The sequence below is a fragment of the Corythoichthys intestinalis genome, chromosome 21, assembly GCF_030265065.1.
Source record: "Corythoichthys intestinalis isolate RoL2023-P3 chromosome 21, ASM3026506v1, whole genome shotgun sequence".
NCBI lineage: Eukaryota > Metazoa > Chordata > Actinopteri > Syngnathiformes > Syngnathidae > Corythoichthys > Corythoichthys intestinalis.
The window spans coordinates 12,904,516-12,914,645 of record NC_080415.1 but is presented as its reverse complement, the minus strand read 5'-3'; the positions used below and the strand labels follow the sequence as shown (position 1 = coordinate 12,914,645).

At 40.9% G+C, this 10,130-nt stretch overlaps 1 long non-coding RNA gene across 2 annotated transcripts; it reads left to right on the top strand.

The window, feature by feature from the left end:
- Positions 1-610: 610 nt before the first annotated feature.
- LOC130909191 (uncharacterized) lies at positions 611-8,848 on the top strand. Of its 2 annotated transcripts, none has more exons than XR_009061712.1 (3): positions 611-6,620; positions 7,536-8,017; positions 8,345-8,848. It is a non-coding gene; the product is annotated as an uncharacterized LOC130909191 (long non-coding RNA). The 2 variants fall into 2 exon arrangements; XR_009061713.1 differs by having other exon boundaries at positions 629-6,620; positions 7,830-8,017; positions 8,345-8,844.
- The last annotated feature ends 1,282 nt before the right edge of the window (positions 8,849-10,130 follow it).

Below are 10,130 nucleotides of genomic sequence, written 5' to 3'. Positions count from 1 at the left end.
ATGTCCGGGACGTTATCTGGACGCGGCATACATGAAAGCAGCTGCTTAATTCCCCGGTCACAGCACGAAGCCTGATGACGTAAATAAGATGGCGGGCCGATCGTTACTTCCTCAGTCTTCGCAGTCAGACAAAAAACGGTGAGCAAACATCGCAATTATCAATATGGCAAGGTGAAAAGATAGCAAAATTAAACTAAAAAAATAACTAAAGTAATTTGCTACTTAATCTTTGAGCCAAGGAAGAGACAGCCCATCGTCCATCTTTGTGGTTTGTTTTGTTGCAAATGTTGACCAAAAATGACGGAATGTCAGGGTTATAAAATCCCTTCCCGCGCCCTACATGCACGGACAGTGCCGAGTCGCCAACACGGGAGAAGTCTGAAAATGTCAGACCCGGGTAATTCCAGGTACATCTCCTCATGTCTGAAAGCCACAGTTGTGGTCAAAAGTTTACATACACTTGTGAAGAACATAATGTCATGGCTGTCTTGAGTTTCCAGTTATTTCTACAACTCTGATTTTTCTCCGATAGAGTGATTGGAACAGATACTTCTTTGTCACAAAAAATATTCATGAAGTTAGGTTCTTTTATGACTTTATTATGGGTTAACAGAAAAAGTGATCAAATCTACTGGGTCAAAAATATACACACATGGATCTGAAAAAGCGAATCATTGACTTGAACAAGTCAGGAAAGTCACTTGGAGCCATTTCAAAGCAGCTGCAGGTCCCAAGAGCAACAGTGCAAACAATTGTTTGTAAGTATAAAGTGCATGCCACTGTTTTTTCACTGCCACGTTCAGGAAGAAAATGCAAGCTATCACCTGCTGCTGAGAGAAAATTGGTCAGGAGGGTGAAGATTCAACCGAGAATCACCAAAAAGCAGATCTGCCAAGAATTAGAAGCTGCTGGAACACAGGTGTCAGTGTCCACAGTCAAGCGTGTTTTGCATCTCCATGGACTGAGAGGCTGCTGTGCAAGAAGGAAGCCCTTGCTCCAAAAGTGGCTCGACTGAAGTTTGCTGCTAATCACATGGACAAAGATAAGACCTTCTGGAGGAAAGTTCTGTGGTCAGACGAAACAAAAATCGAGCTGTTTGGCCACAATGCCCAGCAATATGTTTGGAGGAGAAAAGGTGAGGCCTTTAACCCCAAGTACACCATGCCTACCGTCAAGCACGGTGGTGGTAGTATTATGCTGTGGGGCTGTTTTGCTTCCAATGGAACTGGTGCTTTACAGAGAGTAAATGGGATAATGAAGAAGGAGGATTACCTTCAAATTCTTCAAGATAACCTTACGTCATCAGCCCGAAGACTGGGTCTTGGGCGCAATTGGGTGTTCCAACAGGACAATGACCCCAAACACACATCAAAAGTGGTAATGGAATGGCTAAATCAGGCTAGAATTAAGGTTTTCGAATGGCCTTCCCAAAGTCCTGACTTAAACCCCATTGAGAACTTGTGGACAATGCTGAAGAAACAAGTCCATGTCAGAAAGCCATCAAATTTAACTGAACTGCACCAATTCTGTCAAGAGGAGTGGTCAAAGATTCAACCAGAAGCTTGCCAGAAGCTTGTGGATGGCTACCAAAAGCGCCTAATTGAAGTGAAAATGGCCAAGGGACATGTTACCAAATATTAGCGCTGCTGTATGTATATTTTTGACCCAGCAGATTTGATCACTTTTTTCTGTTCACCCATAATAAAGTCATAAAAGAACCAAACTTCATGAATGTTTTTTTGTGACAAAGAAGTATCTGTTCCAATCACTCTATCAGAGAAAAATCAGAGTTGTAGAAATAACTGGAAACTCAAGAGAGCCATGACATTATGTTCTTCACAAGTGTATGTAAACTTTTGACCACAACTGTATGTCACAGGTAAATCCCGAATTTAGCAGGATATAAATCTAAAAGGGACTTTCTTCTTCACGCCTCTGCCTTTTTCTCTAAACAGGCTGAGCACCGTCCCACCAACCTCCACACACACACACACACACACACACACACACACGTACAAGTCGACTGGGACACAGTTTGGGGAAATATTTTATTCAGTCAGTTTTTGTTACATCAATAAAATTTGAATAAACAACTTGTCCTGAATGTTTGGGCTAACATAGCTCACAAAACACAATACACAAAACTTTAGCAATTTTAACTTTTTGTTTAATATGTGTATTAAATTGCTAGTTTTCTTTTTTTATAGACTAGTCAACTGGTCACAAATAAAATCTGAAGCTAGTCGGCAGGGAAATTAGTAGAAATTTCGATCCCTAACTGTTATGTGGGGATCGGAGACAGATCAGTACTTTTAACCCAATTGGTCGACTTCCTGTTGATTACATGATTCAACAGCTTTTCTTTTAGTTGAGTTGTAGAAAAAAATAAAACTATAAACAAAGGCTGCAACGAGGTCATAAAATGTGGGCTGTAATCCTTCACAATTTATAATAGCCCATATATCTACGTAGTGCTCTTCTTTCTGATATAGGGTCACATGGTTGAATTCCTCTGATAGTGCCACATCTGCTGAGACGTCTCATAACTTGCGTCGGAATCTGACAGCCTTACCGTTGCTGAAACAAACATTGACCTAAACTAAGTCCATATTTTACACGCGTTGAAAGCCACATTTGCATTCCGGCCTCCCATCCAAGCAGCCGGAGACTATTACCATTTCATTAGCTGACGCTCGCCTACTCTGAAGCCGTTGTTGACTTGTCATTTTTGGCTTGGCTTACCGCCCTTCTGCTCAGTCGCCTTGGCTGCAAATTCACTGTCAATGAGTGAAAAGGTGTTAAGTCACGGCTCACCAAATAAAAGCGGTGGTAGACGGCTGCAATGAAGTCATGACCCGATGTTTTCCTCACACACCCTGGCACCCGTGTTGTTTATTGCTCAGGTGCCCCCCCCCCCCACCCCTCAAAAAAAAAAAAAATAAATAAAACAGCCAGCCTCGGCCTGGTATGCTTGTCCAAGGACAGAGAAGATAAAAAGTCAGGAAACGTTTTTTTGAAAAAGCAACTCAAGAGTTGGCTTCTTTTGGTTCGCAGCTCATTACTGTCCCCGCCGACTATCTGCCTTGTGCTTAACTGACCTGCCGACCGCCTCCGTGACGCCTCACTCCAAAATATGCTGCTGTCATTCTCTGATGAAATCGGCATAATGATATAAACCCCAAAATATGTCGAGCGTATCTTTTATCATTCCTCCATTTTTTTGTCTGCTTTGTGCAGCAATGCGTGTTTTATTTTCCATAACCCCCCCCCCCCCCCCCACACACACACACACACACCCTTGTATTCTGGGGTCAGTAATGAGCTGCTCTGGTTTCTCTTTCCTGCCACAGGCATATTTTCTTTCTCCACATGCACTACCTCATCATTCTCCTTGCTTCTTCCTTACGGTTTCTTCTCTCCCACTTTTAAGAATGAGCCCCCCGTGCGGCCATCATCTGTCTTCGCTGTGTGAAATATGTATGAGTGCTTGTACATTTGCCCTCCGGCTAGACGCAGGCGGCATCACCCGTGGCCTCCGAGGCCGGAATGTTAAATTGAGAGGCGGTCCCTATCCAGGAAGCTTTGCGAACCAAAAATCTGACTGCAACAAGATTCACTAGTGGTTATACACTCACCGGCCACTTTATTAGGTAAACCATGCTAGTAACGGGTTGGACCCCCTTTTGCCTTCAGAACTGCCTCAATTCTTCATGGCATAGATTCAACAAGGTGCTGGAAGCATTCCTCAGAGTTTGGTCCATATTGACATGATGGCATCACACAGTTGGTGCAGATTTGTCGGCTGCACATCCGTGATGCGAATCTCCCATTCCACCACATCCCAAAGATGCTCTATTGGATTGAGATCTGGTGACCGTGGAGGCCATTTGAGTACAGTGAACTCATTGTCATGTTCAAGAAACCAGTCTGAGATGATTCCAACATCATGACATGGCGCATTATCCTGCTGAAAGTAGCCATCAGAAGTTGGGTACATTTTGGTCATAAAGGGATGGACATGGTCAGCAACAATACTCAGGTAGGCTGTGGCATTCCAAAGATGCTCAATTGGTACCAAGGGGCCCAAAGAGTGCCAAGAAAATATTCCCCACACCATTACACCACCACCACCAGCCTGAACTGTTGATACAAGGCAGGATGGATCCATGCTTTCATGTTCTTGACGCCAAATTCTGACCCTATCATCCGAATGTCGCAGCAGAAATCGAGACTCATCAGACCAGGCAACGTTTTTCCAATCTTCTATTGTCCAATTTCGATGAGCTTGTGCAAATTGTAGCCTCAGTTTCCTGTTCTTAGCTGAAAGGAGTGGCACCCGGCGTGGTCTTCTGCCACTGTAGCCCATCTGCCTCAAAGTTCGACGTACTGTGCGCTCAGAGATGCTCTTCTGCCTACCTTAGTTGTAACGGGTGGTTATTTGAGTCACTGTTGCCTTTCTATCAGCTCGAACCAGTCTGGCCATTCTCCTCTGAACTCTGGCATCAACAAGGCATTTCCGCACAAAGAACTGCCGCTCACTGGATATTTTTTCTTTTTCGGACCATTCTCTGTAAACCCTAGAGATGGTTGTGCGTGAAAATCTCAGGAGATCAGCTGTTTCTGAAATACTCAGACCAGCCCTTCTGGCACCAACAACCATGCCGCATTCAAAGTCACTCAAATCACCTTTCTTCCCCATACTGATGCTCGGTTTGAACTGCAGGACATTGTATTAAACCATGTCTACATGCCTAAATGCACTGAGTTGCCCCCATGTGATTGGCTGATGAGAAATTAAGTGTTAACGAGAAGTTAGACAGGTATACCTAATAAAGTGGCCGGTGAGTGTACGTCGTAATAGAACTTCCTGCAGTGTTACAACTTTTTGAATACATAGTACTGAAATGTCACTGTCATTGCACTGTTAACCCTTTAACACCGAACGTGTCGGATGCGACACGTTTACGCATATCATTTTTGAAGCCTCGTAACGCTGTAATTACGTCACGCACATGCCCCTGGTTGCTCTCATTTGAAAGTACGGAAGTTGATGTCCACACCAGTTTTTATTTGAACTCAATTGACCAAGTAAAACGGGAGATAATGTCATTTGAGTTTTATAGTTTTATTGCACTCATACATATGCATTAAAACGCTGCATGGACCATGTGTCTATCTCCATATTTCCATAATTTCTTGTCCTTTTTAAAAACCGAAAGCAGCACAAAAGACTACATATCCCAAGAGCCGTTGTGATGTCAAGAAGGACGAACCTAATGTGAACATTTTTAATAAATTGCCGAGCTAGGCGCCAACTAAGGAAAAGGAGGCATGAACACCGGTTGGATTGCGCGAGCGACTTTGAAACGTGCAGAATGAATCGAAAACTAAATTTAGCGCAAGCTAATGCATTTTTTCATTAACTCAAAGAATAGGATGAGCTGTATTTGTCGTTCTTTTCTTCGGATTAGTCGGCGTATCGGCGAGTAGAAGTAACAGCAGCGCTCAAACGGCGAAAGAGTAGGCTGTGTGACATTGTATGTGACGCAGCTCAGTGACCTGTTCAAAAACAAACTTTATTGAGTGCGCAAAAAAATATATATATAAAAAAAAAAAAAACTTTATTGGGTCGCATGCCTGAAAAATTGAATTGATTGAGCTACTTGTCAATATTTTTGAAAATACTTTTTTTCAATGTTATATATTTTTTTCTTCACTATGAATCTTTTCAATTTTTATATAGATGTGTGTTCGAGAAGCTTGATTGCATTTCATATATACCTTTGATAAGGTGATGGGTACAATACCTAACTTCACAAACCCGTTTTGTATTGGATGATATATAAAAAAAAACTCACTATTTTGCACTGTATATAACCTGTTTTGACCATAGTATGTGTAAAGGCCAAAAACGCCTATTACCATACCTGCTGCTTGTGTTGAATTGTCAAACATAAAACTATTCAATCTTATATTTTTCTATTGAATGTTTATCCTAGCAAGTTAAATGAATATTATCAAGCTTCAAAACGGTTGGTTGAGCACATTTGGTTGTCAGTGGGACATCAACATTACAAATTTAAAAAACAGATTTTGGGATTCTTTTGTCTTTTGGGTCCAAAATTTGGATTAAAATTGGTCAGTGAAGACAACAAACAGTTTGGACATGAAGTTCAAGGTATCCTGGAAAAAAGGGACCCGACTTGGCCATTGTGAACAATTTTTTCTTTGAAATATAAAGGCAACATCAAAGGCATGCAAATTCGGCCAAAATAGGCTTAGGTGTTAAAGGGTTAACAGATATCCAGGGTTTTCCCTACACTGTAAATGCTAACATTCAAATTAATTAAATGTGATAAGTGAACTAAACTCAATTTTCATCAACCTGTTGTGAACACTACTTTTAAATAAGTAAGTAGTAATTTGGGGTTGGAGAACTTGCTGAACTTGATATATCCAAGTTAAGTCAAATTAGAAAAAATAATTTCTTGTACCCAGTGTCCTTTGGGCGTTCTATCAGACATGCGCAGATCTGCCCTGCCCACTTTCGCGCTCTTTCCAACACCTTTCTCAGTTATTTTCGCCATTGTGGGTTTACTTGTCCTCAGCACACTGATTTGGTAAGTACATATTTTACTCTTTTGTAAACCGTCGATTTGTCTTGTTGTAGTGTAGTAGCCTGTGTGCTGCCAGGGAGGAGAAGTGTCAATTACATCAAATATCACCGCTAGCAAGCATGCTATATGACCGTGACAGGAACCTCATCATTTTCAGAAACAAATGTAGACTACAGTTTATGGTAGACTCCCATTTTATGCCGGCCGGCGTTTTGAATTCTTGACAGACGGGGCTCGTAACGTTTTTAGGCGATGGGAGAGGTTTTTAAAACCGATTTAAAACAGTTACCGAGCGGTTTTAAGTTAGGTAGACCGAGGGGAGGTTCGCTTCCTGTTTTAAAAATAAAAACACTAATTCTATCGTTAGCGGGTGTTTTATTTTGTGAAACTAACAGGAAGTGCCTTAATCACTACGGCTAGCTTGAGTAGCGCCGAATTTGCACGTTGTGGATCTAAATGGCTACTTTCTCACGTAAAAATGTTAGAAATGTCGATAAAGTGATTTATTTACAGAGTTAGTGCTAGAATTAAGTCAGCTTCAGCCTGTCTATTTCGGCTCAGGTAAGAGCTAAATGCACAGTCAGACCTTATGTGCGCCAACGTAATCGGTTCTTGCGTTGGAGCAGGGGTCCCGAAACTACGGCCCGCGGGCCGGCCGGATACGGCCCGCCTCCACAATTGGTCCGGCCCCCTGAACCCCCCCCCCAATAGTGTTATTATTTCCTGGCTTTTTTCTGTGAAGAACCCAGACAGGGTTATTTGGTTATTATCTATTTAATTAATTGTGTTATTATTATTCATTATTATATGAAATTATATTATGTTATAATTATTTTTATTTTATTTTGTTCCAAGAAGAATTCAGAAAGGGTTATTTAATTATGGCTTTCTGAAAAACAATAATTTTTTTACATTTAGGCACTGCTGCAATCGTCACACTTTTTCTGTTACAAACTGACCCGGCCCCTCATCAGAGAAGGGAAAAGTCATGTGGCCTTCACAGGAAAAGGTTTGGGGACCCCTGCTTTAGAGTGTTTGTCATCTGCCCTTCCATTTGCTTTTCTTCATGTGCAGTGCTCCCCCTCCATGTTTGATCAAACTGCACTGAAAATTTGAAATTGTTTTAAAATGCATTAATCGCAAAAATCAGAGGACTAGATCACATTTCCCCCAGTTATTTCACCACTTTAACTTTGGTCTAACCTAATATAGGAATACAGATAGAAAGAGTGCAGAGATCACACTCGACGCCATAACAACCTGGTGTGTTTAAGGTTGGTCATTTATGTGCCTATATTTTGAAATTGTTGCCTTAATTTTGTGTTCTTTTTCACCATCCCCCAATCAGGCTGAAGCAAATGGTCAAAAGTCCACACATACCTCAGTCTCAGCAATTACAGGTATGTTTCATACACTGATCAATGAATCATTTAATATTTGTATTTGTTTCATGGGTTGGGATAACAAACATGCATTAATGTTTTTACAGATGGATTAAGAAATTAATTGTACATCTCAATTTGAATGTTCAAAAATAATCAATTACGTTAATTTAAAAATAACTCATTGTTAAACATTTTAGTTTGTGAATATTAAAATAATTTATTGCAGATTTTAATTTGTGATTAAAAATAATTGGACATTTTAATTTGTGACTGTTAAGAAAAAATTTAACTTTTTTTTTCTTCTAACAAGTTCTCAATGCTGAAATTATCATGTCTTTTCAGGTCAACCAAAGCAGTATTCTCTAATGCAGTGGACTTGCAAGTACTGCACATTTTCTGCTGAAAAGAGCCTACTTGCTTAAGCATTACCGCTTAAAACATGGATACCACACTCGGACATCCCTACTCCCATGTCTTCATAAGGACTGCCTCTGCACATTTAAATCTTTTAATGCACTCAAAGTACACCTATCGACATGGCACTCTCAAAAAGATGCAGGCAAAAGTGGAGAAACTGCATTTGACCGTCAGTTGTGCAACTTTGTGGAGCCCTGCTCAGGAGCAGACTTCTTTACCCATTTGCGAGGACATCTTAAGCTGAGGCAAATGGTTACTTGCCCATATCAAGACTAACTTTCAGAGCAGTATTTATTCGACCTTCACTGCACACAAAAGCAAAGAAATGTGAAATGTGTTTGAGCCATAGTGTGGGTAGGACATTTGTGTCTAAATCATTTAATCCCAATAAAAGTTGCTTTAATAAAAAAAAACTTATTTTTAATCAAAGAAAAAGAACCTTTTGCAAAAATATATTTTTTTGAAAATATATATATTTTTAAATATATATTTTTTTTATTGACGTGTCACTTTTTTTTAAAGGAAAAAGTTTCAAACTTTTTTTTTAAAGTGGAAAAAGTTTTGAACGCATTTCTTTTTTTCTTTTTGAAGTGGAAAAGGTTTTAAAGGCACTTTTTTTTCGATTGAATCATTTTGACACAAAGATACGACTTCAACGCTACTTCCGACATGTTTGAGTGGCAGGTGACTACACCAATGGCATAAAAGAATGACTAATGGCCACCAGGGCTCCATCGAGCCATCGGACTCTGCTCGAGTCCAAGCCGAAAATAGGGCACTGGTACGGGGGGGTGACATCGGCATCTCACCGGAGTGCCCGCGCTGGTATGGTGCGCTGCTGCTTAATGTGATTCAAGAGGGGAACTTCACCCACTGCCCTGACGTGACGGTTGGCAATCGGGGTCCAACCGCAGTGTCGCGACGCGCCGGTATGGGAGTGGCCGACGAGTGGCCCGACACTAGCCTGCCCAGTAGCCCGCGCCGGGAGCCCCGTCGCTTCAGCTTTGAATGAGTGTCGTGTCAGTCGCGGGCCGTCTACTCAACAGCCGGCCTCCGCGCCGGGGTAGTGATATCGGGGTCCGCCAGTGTGCCGCAACAGGGCACCGTACCATCGCCGGCACACCGGTGAGATGCCGATGTCACACCCCCGTACCGGTACCCTATTTTCGGCTTGGACTCGAGCAGAGTCCGATGGCTGGATGGAGCCCTGGTGGCCATTATTTTTGCTTCCTGCTTTTATGCCATTGGCGTAATCACCTGCCACTCAAACATGTCAGAAGTAGCGTTGAAGTTGGATCTTCGTGTCTAAATGATTCAACCGAAAAAAAGTGCCTTCAAAACTTTTTCCACTTCAAAAAAAAAAAAGTGCCTTCAAAACTTTTTCCACCTTTAAAAAAAAAAAAAAAAAAAAAGTTTAAAACTTTTTGCTTTTCAAAAAAAAGTGACACGTCAATTAAAAAATAAAAATTAAAAAAAAAATTTTTTTTCAAAAAAATATTTTTGCAAAAGTTTTTTTTTTCTTTGGTTAAAAACAGTTTTTTGATTGAAGCAACTTTTATTGGGATTGAATAATTTGGGCACAAATGTCCTACCCATAATATGGCTCAAAAACAAAAAGGATTGCTTCGATCAAAGAAAACAGTTTCAATGAAAAATAAAGCGTAAATTTCTGAGTCTCAAATATTTTTTCACATTCAAACCTTTTTTTCTA